Source organism: Pristis pectinata, chromosome 7 (genome assembly GCF_009764475.1).
Source record: "Pristis pectinata isolate sPriPec2 chromosome 7, sPriPec2.1.pri, whole genome shotgun sequence".
NCBI classification, from domain to species: Eukaryota; Metazoa; Chordata; class Chondrichthyes; order Rhinopristiformes; family Pristidae; genus Pristis; species Pristis pectinata.
In genome coordinates this window covers 49,278,832-49,291,500 of record NC_067411.1, presented here as the reverse complement: position 1 = coordinate 49,291,500, position 12,669 = coordinate 49,278,832, and the positions used below count along the sequence as shown (strand labels likewise).

At 40.5% G+C, this 12,669-nt stretch overlaps 1 protein-coding gene and 1 pseudogene across 1 annotated transcript in view; both read right to left on the bottom strand.

Annotated features, from left to right (window-relative positions):
• The window catches only part of LOC127572263 (tyrosine-protein kinase JAK2-like), a 223,318-nt gene that overhangs the window by 191,556 nt on the left and 19,093 nt on the right, over window positions 1-12,669 (bottom strand).
• LOC127572980 (uncharacterized) lies at window positions 1,745-1,882 on the bottom strand (annotated as a pseudogene).

Sequence of the window (12,669 nt, the reverse complement as noted above, 5' to 3'; positions counted from 1 at the left end):
GGCATGCTTGCCTTTATTAGTCGAGATATTGAGTTCACAAGGATGAAAGTTATGTTGCAGCTTTATAAAACTCTGGTGAGGCCACATCTGGAGTACTGCATTCAGTTCTGGTCACCCCATTATAAGAAGGGTGTGGAGGCTTTGGAGAGGGTGTAGGGAGCAAGAGGTTTACCAGGATGCTGCATGGATTAGAAGGCATATGCTATAAGGAGAGCTTGGACAAACCAGGGTTGTTTTTCTCTGGAGTGTTGGAGGTTGAGGGGAGACCTGATAGAAGTATACAGCTGGTATCTTTCTCTGGATTGAAATGTCTAATACTATGGGGCATGAATTTAAGGTGAGAGGGGGAAAGTTCAAAGGAGATGTGTGGGCCCAGTTTTTTTTATTACACAGAGTAGTGGGTGTCTGGAATGCGCTGCCTTGGGTGGTGATGGAGGGAGATACGACAGAGGCGTTAAAGAGGATCTTAGATAGGAACATGAATATGCAGAGAATGGAGGGATATGGACCATGTGCAGGCAGAAGGGTTTAATTTAATTAGACATCATTAGCTTAATTAGTTTGGCACAACATCTTGGAAAGAAGGGCCTGTTCCTGTGCTGTACTGTTCTATGTTCTAAATCTTCAAGCCATGCATGGCATTTATACAAATGACCCTATCACATAAGAAATGAATGATGTCTTAAAGAAACTATCAAATCCCATCTTAAGTGCACAGCATAATTGTGATTTCCATAGAACAAATAGTTTTGACAGGTGCCTGTGCGATGAACGTGTTGTAATGTAGCTCAGTACTATTGATCTACCTTTTTATTGTAAGCAAAGTAGCACCCCATACTACTGAGCTCTCCAACAGGTGCAAAAGATTAGATTAGATACTTTAGAAACAATATATTAATTTCATTCATAATCAAAATCCACACATGATAAAAAGAATTAAATTGTAAAACACTGAAAGTCCCAGCCATTTTCTAAGGCCACCACTACAAACTATTCTGGTTTGAAGTCTCCTTTGGTTGAAACCTTCATTTAGTGTAACTAGTTACTGTCAATGTCCAATAAACAATAAGTCAAATTCAGCTGAGGAAGCTGAAGACTCTCAGTGCAAGCTGTGACTTCAGGGAGACCAGAACCCTTAGAATAGTAGCCACATTGGCCTCTTGCAAAGCAAGAAAGTAAAGCCAGACAATCTTTCACTTTGTATTTTTGCCCAACAGGTTACTCTGAGCAGTATCAACTGATAACATGAAGTCATTAGTTTCAAGAGTGAAAACACAACAAAAATGTTGGAAATTCCCACAAGAGAAGCACAAAGAGAAACAAAAGGGAAATTCAGTTGTTGTGGAGAACAAATTGCATTGTGTTAATCTAAAACAAAAACTTTTGACTAACAAGGGCAGGTACAAAAATAATAATGGTAGTTAAAGTTGGACTTATCTTTTCCATTGCCTTCTCATTTAAGCATCAAATATATGTTGCACTGAAAGATAGGAGCCCATGTATTACAGGAAAGGTACTTCTTTTAAAATCCAAAATAGACTTTATTCATCATAAAAACAAACTATATACAACAATAAAACAGTGCAAACCTTTACATTCATGTACAGATCAATCATTAGTGTTACCTTTTTATATATAAAAAAATGCAGCACTGATACCACTCGTGTGGCTCTGCTTTGGTAATTCTTTGTCAGCGCCACGCTGCGAGAAAGAATGTCAACAGTTCTGTCTTTGAACTGAATGTCAGGGGAGAGCATGAATGCAGTCCCCCACTACCACAAATTTTGCAGTCGAGTATCCCGCATTTGGGGACATTGCAGGCATCAGCACACCAGAAGTGCAATGGGATAGCCTCGACCTGGGAGGACTGCCTTTTTTTTTGGATAGACGATTGGCTGACTGGCAGAAGGCAAAGAGTGAGTATAAAGGCACGGTAGTGTAGCGGTTAGCATAACGCTTTACAGTACCAGCGACCCGGGTTCAATTCTGGCCACTGTCTATAAGGAGTTTTAAACGTTCTCCCAGTGTCTGCGTGGGTTTCTTCCGGGTGCTCCGGTTCAGAATTGGATACAATTGCACAACAAGGCGAAATGCACAGCATGTTGGGTAGTACAGAGAGAAAGAAGCAGCAGTGATTCAGGACTTGCCCTTCATTAAAATAGTATGATATTAATAACATATAGGTTTGATCTCCTGAAACAATAATGCTTCTTCTTTCTGTGTACTACCTAACATGCTGTGTATTTCACTTCATTGTGCAATTGTATCCAACTTTGAACATTTATTTCAGTGCAACATGCACTTGACACTTATTTTTGCCACATGGCCTTTGGTCTTCTGCCTGCAATCACTGCCTTGCTCCCCCCAAGCTCATTATTACTTGTTACAGATGCAGAGGGCCCAAACCTGCTGGCATGAACATATTTCTGGATTTCATTTATGTCCTTTAAATGATTCTAATTATGTCATTTATTTTCTTATGCTTCACCTAGCGATTTAACAGCCATACTTGTTTCTTTTTTGCCTATCTAAATGGCGAGTCCTCTAAACTCTACCTAAGACAGACGTGGATGCTCAGTCAGTAAATATATTCAAGACTGAAATCAATAGATTTTTATTCACCCAAGGAAATAAAAGGGATAAGGGAAAGGATAGGAAGGTACATTCATTTTTCGCAAGTTTGCTATAGTCTTCTTGATAATAAATCTTCCACTTTATTGAATGTCACAAAACATTGGTATTACTCTGCCAAGAAAATTAAAATGTAATTCTGCTGAAGACAGCCTTGTCCTTGCCAATCCAGCAGTTACCTCCAATTTAGCAACAATTATGGTTCTTCTCAGAGGTGCTGAACCTGAATTGCCCAGAATCAGAAAAAGTCCAAACCAAAGATACCAATGATTGAGTCACACCTTATATCCCAAAACAATGTGCTTCTGAAAACAAATCTGAAGTTACCAGTTCCTGAGAAGTTGCTTTCCCTTATTTCATATTTGTAAATTTGAAGATTTTTTCCAGGGTCTCCTAATTCTTACTTTCTTCCACTTCTATTTTCTCAGAAGTTGCTTATCTGTAATATCTCTTAGTTATGATGAAAGATTTCCCACTACATTCTTCTTTCCACTAAGTATAATATTTTACTGAGTTCCTTTATAAACCAATATTAATAATCTAATTTATTTACAAAGTCAAGCAGATGCAGAGAAATGCAAAGGACTGACTATCCTATACATAACAACACTGAAGATTGCATCATTGCACAAGCATGTAAACATCCTTCTTTGTAGATTTAGTGATAAGCTAAATCTGCAAAAAAGTTTAACTTCCTAATGCAACAACTGTATGTTGATAAAGCAACAACACTGACCACAGGGAAATATATTAAGTAAAATCAACTTGACTATTAAGATTTAAACTTACTTACTAGACTCATGCAACTAGAAACAATACTTCATGATGAAAGAGAAAAAGATCAATTTCACAAGTGGAGGCATAAGAGACTGCAGATGCTGGAATCCGGAGCAAATAACTGGAACCTGAAGGAACTGAGCAGGTCCAGCAGCATCTGTCGTCGGGGGGGGTGGGGGGGGGGGGGATTGATATTTCAGGCCTTGATGCAAGGTTTCAAGCCAAAACATCCACAATTGCTTTCCTCCTCGTAGCTGCTACCTGACCCACTGAGTTCCTCCAGCAGTTGTTCTTAGCTCCATTTCACAGGTGTTTGTTCTGAAATTCAGATTTTGCCATCATTGTTGAAAGGATGATGTTTGCTGTTTAGTTTCTTTCACGCTAGAGCTTCCATAACCAAGATTATAAGCAATCCTTTTCAGAATGGTGCCGCCTACAGGGGATCCATGGTCTGTATGTGAGCAGGTCAAGGAAAAATGTGCCTCTTCAACCAGACTCAAGAATCTCCATTGAGGTACACCAGATTGCATTTTAAGGTGCAGATAACTCTAGGAGTGGGGTGATATTTCAAAAACCCAGATGTACATGTGGCTAAACTGTGAGCAGATTTTTAAACTCAATCACCTCAATACCACTTCTGGCTTTCCCTCCAATTAGTAAAAGCAGGTAATGATTATTTAAACAGGTTTAAAATTCAGATGGAAAAGGAGCACACCTACTTTGAAATGCCCAGCTGGATGTGCTACTGGGGGCTGTAAAGGTTTGGAGGGAGACGTGCTTTCATGGCAACATGAGGAAGAAGCCATCAGCTAGAATAAAGATGGCATGGCTGGAGAAGCCGGAGTGTGGTCGCCTATTTATGAATCCAATGCTACAAGCAATTCAGTGACTTCACCAGGACAGGAAAGGTGAGGACAATGGCACATTGTTCTTGATATGCCTATCACCTACCTTAATGCCTATTTCAGCACAGTTGTTTTGGAACCACTCCCTTCTGTTGAAATAGCTACGCTTTCCAATCCAGGTACTAATGCTGTTCCTACTCTTGCTGGGCATTTGAACCTCATCTGAGGTCCTATATAATAAAATGTAAGAAGTGGCTATGCATATCTGATAAATCAAGACTTTACATAGAAGACTTCCAAACATAGCAATGGTAGTGCTTCTGTGAAGGAGTACTTTGAAGAGCTCCTCAACTGATATTCTGAACTTGATGCCAATGCCCTTTACATCATAGCCTAGAGCAATATTTGATCCAATCCCATTGCTACCCCAAACTGACAAGAAGCTACATTGAAGACTTCCAAACTGTTCACAAATACTATGAACAAATTGATTCTCAAAGGAGATAAATATTTATTGGCAGTTTTCAATGAATCAGCCCCCTCAATTGCCACTATGTTCTCACCTAACTTTCTCTGGCAGGTCTCAAGAAAATGATTGAACCCAAAGTTATTGTGCAAATTCCACACAAGGACAGTCTGATTGATCACAACTGACAACCTACCTTTCCTGAGGGTGCACTCACATGCAAGCTAATGCATTGGAGCGAAATTCAGAAAGGGGTTCAAGCCAGCATTTCTGCCAGATTTAACTTCCACCCCTGCACTTTCTTCTAATTTAAAATTCTTGCTGCAAAATCTAAACCAGGAAGTATAAATGAAAAAAAACAATCTAAAATTGGGCACAAAGTAGAAGATACAGAGGGAGTGAAATATGGGATTAAGAGAATGAGATAAAGGAGAAAAAAATAAAAGAAACAAAAATACATAAACTCATTACAAGGATCTCTCAGCAGTAATTATGTTATAAAGGAATGACAATTCACTTACGTGAAAGTAAATTCTTGGTACCAGACAGGTTCTTGGGCAGTATATAAAATTAATTGCACCAATAAACACTCACTGATATTTATATAGCATATAAAGGCTTACTGTGTTTAGTCATGCATGTCACATTTCCTGTATTATATCAGTGAGTTCCCATAGCCCCATCTTTACTCCTATCACAATATCTGGGGCTACTAATATTGACTCTGTCTCAGGTTGACCTCTGATACCACAGACATTGTCAGACCTTCTGATATGATTTATTCCTTAATGCAAGCAACAAAATCAATAAGATAAGCTACTACAACTGAAATACAGTTGAATCAGGTGTGGTGTGCATATTACCTGTTACTCTGAAGAAAACTAATTTTCTTTGCATCATTTAAAGTTATAAAGAAAATAGCAAATATGATTTCACCACTTTAAACAGTACACTGTGACCTGTCCTCGTCCTTCATAGGTTGTCCACTTCAGTTCCACAGGTACTGATGCAGCTGATGAAGTTAATGTGGGATCCACATTGAGGAAGACCCTGGCAATGTCTTACTCAGTGGCAGACACAAGCAGGACCCTTCTGTAATTTTCAAAAATTGGATTAATCTCCTTTCTTGAACATGATCACGCTTATGGAATCTCTTTGGGAAGAAGAGAACATGTCACTGGACCAATGTGGAGATGAAGCTGTGAATTTAAGTTCCTCTCCGCCAAGTTTTAGACCTTTAGCAGATTACCATCTGCTCCCAAGGCTTGGTATTTGTCAGTCAGCATATCATATTTTCAATACCTCATCAGTTTAGGGTGGCGACATAATTGGATCGAATAATGCTCAAGTGTATGATTTAAAGGACACTTAAGCTGAGTCCAGAATATTTATTGTGGAGCTCTTCAAAGTACTCCTTCTAGTAAGCTGCTGAGCAGAATTAGTATTATTCTGGCATTAATGACTGCTGGAGAGGACAAAGAGAACTTGCACATCCTTGCCTTTTAAGTTTTCAGTTCCTAACCACCCAGACTGTTTGCTGTCATGCAGGTTCATTTAAAACACATCTTATGTGGGATTCAGCTCCATTTAAATGTCAGAAATTGTCTACTGTTGCTATGTATGGATTGAATCCTGTAGGTCATCCTACCATGCTTAATTGAAAGTGATATGTAAGAATTTTCTGATCTAGACTATGTATTCCAGACGCTCCAAGCAAAATAAAAATCAAAATATTTCACTCTGCTGTGATGGTTCTTTAAAATGGGCCAAATCTAGCACATACTACTATTGGCTTTGGTAAGATGTTTTTATCTGAAAGCATTAACATTTTAAGATAAAAATCCACCTCATGGAGGTTCTTTTATTACATTCAATGTACCTCAATGAACTGTTTTAAGCTAACTTTACGGGCAACATAGTGACGCAGCCAGTAGAGATGGTGCCTCACAGTGCCAGGGACTCGCATTCAATCTGATCTCTAGTGTTGTCTTTGAAGAGTTTGCACATTCTCCGTCACCATGGGTTACCCACACGTCTCAAAGAAGTGTGGAATGGTTGGTTCATTGGCCACTAAATAGCCCCTAGCATACAAGTGAATGGTAGAATCTGGGGGGAGTTGATGAGAATGTGGGGAGAATAAAAAAAGATGGGATTAATGTAGTATTAGTGTAAACAGAGTAATTAGATGCTTTAGCTGCCAACTTTGAAATTTTCATACCACAAATGCTTACCATTACTTATGGCCTGTATAAGTGCTCCCCCCTCTCTGATTCAGAGCATAACCACTAACTAGTGTGGCATGAACAGTACGGAGGAGGAAAGTCCCATGGTCTACCCAGTTCTACAACACGTTAGCTAATTCCACTGAAGGGGAAGGGGAAAACTACATCTTGGGTTCCTGTACTTGCATCCTCCACATTTACAATCTGGGGCATATGTTATGTACCAGCAACAATAGAAGCACAATGAGCCATGTATAAATGTTAGAATCTATTTATTAATAACTACTTGTAAAAATAAGAGAAATAAAAACATTAGATATCAGACATTGACCAAAATAACCCAAAGTGTGTGTGTGTGGCAAATTCCCAAACCCCAAGTCTAGGAACAGTTCTCAAAGTTCAGTTCAGCGGGTCATGAAGCAAAACGATGAGCAAAGGCTTTTGAAAACCACATTAGAATGTACAGAGAAGGAGTTTACGAATTCCACAAGTTCCACGATGGAACCAATATGACACCCCAATCGCCGAAGAATTCTGTTGCTTTTAGTCAGAGATATCAGCCACTTCGAGGGCACTTGATACATGGCCGCCCACAGATATACCTGATTCCTGGTACAGGTTAATGACAAGGTGGACTCACAGATTGCTCCAAAAATCCATGTATGGATTGTAAAGTGACAGTCACAATGATTGTGCTTCACCCATAGATACAGAGATTGACAGTCAGTGCTACCAATTCTTCTCTCTCTCTCTCCTGTCAGTGTCTGCAGTTGCTAACACTTCAGTGAATCCATCTTCAGACAACTGTAGCATTCCAGCTACAGAAGCTCCCCGCTCCCACTCACAGTAGTCAGACAAAACCACACACACTACCATTCAGGCCCCTTAAAGGGACACTCATCAAATAGCAACCTGGGCTCGTAATACAAACCATACGTGTAACTTAAAGGATTGCAACATTTTGGATTTAAAAAAAACTTAAATTTTCACACCTTGATGAAAAAAAGTGTCTTGGATATGTTGCTTTCCATGAAGTATCTGGTTTCACTGATATTTACTATTCAGTCCAGATATACTCATAATGCGGAGGCAAAAATTAAAATCAATAAAATGGCCACAAACAAGGACACCATCTCTAATTCCTGGATGCACCCACAGAAGGCATCTCATGGTGGTATCTAATACTTCATCAGTAACTACAATGCACTACTTTCAGGGGGGGAAGGTGCAAATATTTTTGAATATTCAAAGTGAAGTGTCAATAGAGGAAGCATTAAGGTACTCAAAAAACAAAATAAATGTAGATACTGGAAATCTGAAAAAAATTCTGGAAAAATTCTGGAGTATCTGCAGAGAGAAAAATAAGTCAACGTTTCAGGTCTATAGCCATTTTTCAGATGCAAGTGTGCTGACCTGTACGTGAAAGAATTTCACAAGATCTTTAATACCTGTTACACAAAGGGACAGAGGCTTAAAATTTCTTAAGATAATCATCTATGGCAAAAAAAATCTTAGGGATCCATGGATAAGTTGTACCTAATTTGAGGTACATAAATTTCCTGGTGCTGCAACAAGAGTCTTGTTGAAAATGAACAAAATTCATAACTATTTCACTCCAGTTAAGTCAACAATGTTCTCAGTTTTCCTAGATTTAGAGAAGTTTTCACACTATGCCAGTCGAATATATCCGCAATCATTAAGGCAAAATAATTCTGTGTTCTTTCTTGTTTAACATCAAATCACGATCTATTAAAGCACACTGGAGTGGATATTCTGTTACAAACATTGTGTGTGTGTCTGCATGTGTGTGTGTGTGTGTGTGTGTGTGTGTGTGTGTGCACGTTGAACACTTGGGCCATAGAATAATACAGCACAATACAGGCCCTTCAGCCCACCATGTTGTGCCGACCTTCAAACCACACCTAAGACTATCTAACCCCTTACTCCCACATATCCCCCTATTTTAAATTCCTCCATATGCTTATCTAACAATATCTTGAACTTGACCAATGTATCAACCTCCACCACCACCCCAGGCAGCGCATTCCATGCACCAACCACTCTCTGGGTGAAAAACCTCACTCTGACATCTCCCTTGAACTTCCCACCCATTACCTTAAAGCCATGCCCTCTTGTATCAAGCTAAGAGGCGCTGGCTGTCCACTCTATCTATTCCTCTTAATATTTTGTATACCTCTATCACGTCTCCCCTCATCCTCCTTCTCTCCAATGAGTAAAGCCCTAGCTCCTTTAGTCTCTCCTCATAATCCATACTCTCTAATCCAGGCAGCATCCTGGTAGATCTCCTCTGCACCCTTTCCAACGCCTCCACATCCTTCCTATAATGAGGCGACCAGAACTGGACACAGTACTCTAAGTGTGGTCTAACCAGAGTTTTGTAAAGCTGCATCATTACTTCGCGGCTCTTAAACTTGATCCCACGACTTATGAAAGCTAACATCCCATAAGCTTTCTTAACTACCCTATCCACCTGTGAGGCAACTTTCGGTGATCTGTGGATATGAACCCCCAGATCCCTCTGCTCCTCCACACTGCCCAGAATCCTGCCATTAACCTTGTACTCCGCCTTGGAGTTAGTCCTTCCAAAGTGTACCACCTCACACTTCTCCGGATTGAACTCCATCTGCCGCTTCTCAACCCCGCTCTGCATCCTATCAATATTCCTCTGGAAGCTTCGACAGCCCTCCACACTATCCACAACACCACCGATCTTTGTGTCATCTGCAAACTTGCTAACCCACCCTTCCACCCCTTCATCTAAGTCACTAATAAATATCACAAGAAGTAGAGGTCCCAGAACCGATCCCTCCAATCCAAATGCACTCTCCTCCACCACAACTCTCTGCTTTCTACAGGCAAGCCAATTCTGAATCCACTCGCCCAAGCGTCCCTGGATCCCATGCCCTCTGACCTTCTGAAGAAGCCTACCATGTGGAACCTTGTCAAATGCCTTACTAAAATCCAGGTAGACCACATCTACTACACTACCCTCATCAATCCTCCTGGTCACCTCCTCAAAGAACCCCATCAGGCTTGTGAGGCAAGATCTTCCCTTCACAAAGCTATGCTGGCTGTCCCTAATTAGGATCTATGAGCATTTAGAGAATCATGGACTATCTCCTAGAATCCTTTCTAACAACTTGCTCACCACAGACGTAAGGCTCACTGGTCTGCAATTCCCTGGACTATCCCTACTACCTTTTGGATAAGGGGACAACATTTGCCACCCTCCAATCCTCCAGTACCATTCCCGTGGACAACGAGGACTCAAAGATCCTAGCCAATGGTTCAGCAAACTCCTCCTTCGCCTCACGAAGCAGCCTGGGGAATATTCTGTCAGGCCCTGGGGTCTTATCTGTCCTAATATTTTCTAACAGCTCCAACACATCTACATGCTTTAGAACATTAACCTTACCAACACTGTCCTCAGCATCATTAAGACCCCTCTCCTTGGTGAATACTGAAGAGAAGTATTCATTGAGAACCTCATCCACTTCCACAGGTTCCAGGCACATCTTCACACCTTTGTCTCTAATCTGACCTACCTTTACTCTAGCCATCCTTCTGCTCTTCACGTACGAGAAAAAAGCCTTGGGATTCTCCTTAACCCTACTCGCCAAAGCCTTTTTATGTCCCCTTCTTGCTCTCCTCAGCCCCTTCTTAAGTTCCTTCCTTGCTACCCTATATTCCTCACAAGCCTTATCTGATCCTTGCTGCCTACACCTTAGGTATGCTGCCTTCTTCTTCTTAACTAGTTGTTCCACCTCTCTTGCCACCCATGGTTCCTTCACCCTGCCATTCTTTGTCACTGGGACAAATTTATCCCTAACATCCTCCAAGAGATCCCTGAACAACGACCACATCCCCATAGTACATTTCCCTTCAAAAATGTCATCCCAATTTACACTCTCAAGTTCTCGCCTCATAGCCTCATAATTTGCCTTTCCCCAATTAAATATCTTCCCATCCTCTTTGCTCCTATCCTTGTCCATATTAAAGGTTAGGGAGCAGTGGTTGCTGTCCCCCAAATGCTCACCCACCGAGAGCTCTGTCACCTGACCCGGTTCATTACCTAAAACTAGATCTAATATGGCATTCCCTTTAGTCGGCCTGTCAACATACTGTGACAGGACTCTGTCCTGGACACACTTAACAAACTGTGCCCCGTCTAAACCCCGTCTAAGCAGGTGCCAATCAATATTTGGGATGTTGAAGTCTCCCATGATAACAACCTTGTTATTTTTGCATCTTTCCAAAATCTGCCTCCCAGTCTGCTCCTCAGTATCCCTGCTGCTACAGGGTGGCCTGTAGAATACTCCCAGTACTGATCTAGTGGCCAAGGGTCAGTACGATCAGATTTTATTAGAACCTGACTCTTATTCAGACTTGGTGCAGTTTAAGCCATTAGGGGAGCAACCATTGCATAGTTTGCTCAAACTGCTATGAAGTCCCATGAAGGAATTCTCAAGAAGATCTTCCACCTGCACTCAGAACTCTTTTCCTAGCAGAGGGCCATGCCATTTTCCAGAAATGAATGAGATTAGGTCAATGAGTGTTATGTTACATTAAGCTTAGTGTGTAGTATATGGAAATGTGTCGGATATTTACACTGCCTTTGATTAATGCAAGAATATGGGGAGAATAAACTTAAATCCCTGATTTTCAAATTATTTTTCTAGGATCAATACGATTTAGTTTACCTTTTGCAAACTTAAGCATGAAATGGCATGATTTATATTGTATGTCAGTAATTCAGAAATACTTTGCAGCTTAACTGTCATAATCTTTGTTCTTCTATAGCCCAAGGAAAATACATTAAAGGGAGAGGAACCGCAAGGTGTTTTGATCATCTGAGCTATTGCCTTGCAGGAGACGATAGGAGGAGGTAATGTAGGCTAAGTTATCTCCGTTAACCAAAGCAAAGGTCATAGAATCAGAGTCGTACAGCATGGAAACAGGCCCTTCAGCCCAACTCATCCACGCCAACCAAAATGCCCATCTAAGCTAGTTCCATTTGCCTGTGTTTGGCCCATATCCCTCTTAATCTTTCCTATCCATGTACCTGTCCCAAGTGTCTTTTAAATGTTGTTAGTGTACCCCATTAGTAGAGGGAGCTTTCTCAATATTGGAGTTGAGTGGTTCAAAAGACTAAATTAGTTCAAGCCATAGAGAGGAAATGTAACTTATCGAATTGTCGCTGAAATTTTGAAATTTACATATTCTTTAACAGATGCAATTTAATGCTGTCTGCCTGCCATCTTTGATGCTTACATGATGAGAAGCAATTATGTTTTGAGAAGTGCGAGAAGAAATCTCATAGCTGATGTGGACAAGAGATAAAGCTACTGACATGAAACATTATTTTTGTTTCTAAAAGCAAACCCGCTAGCAAATTCAAAAAGTACACAGAAATTCCTTGCATTACCCAAAGTGTGAATTAAAATAACACAATATTGCAACAGGCTTCAAGTGGTGGAAGTTTCAGGGAACCCTTCAAACAAAACATATGCAGCCAAAGGAAATGACATCATTAGGTTCTCTTCCACCAAGTGAAACTAAGTTGGCTGTTTGAGGAGGAGGTGGTTTGATGATGTCAGCATACTTATTACAGTCAATAGGCATTCAGTCCCAGTGATACAAACAGCTGCTGACATGAGGTTTAAGGGACATACATTCCAATTATCAAACATCTGTTGAAAAATAATGC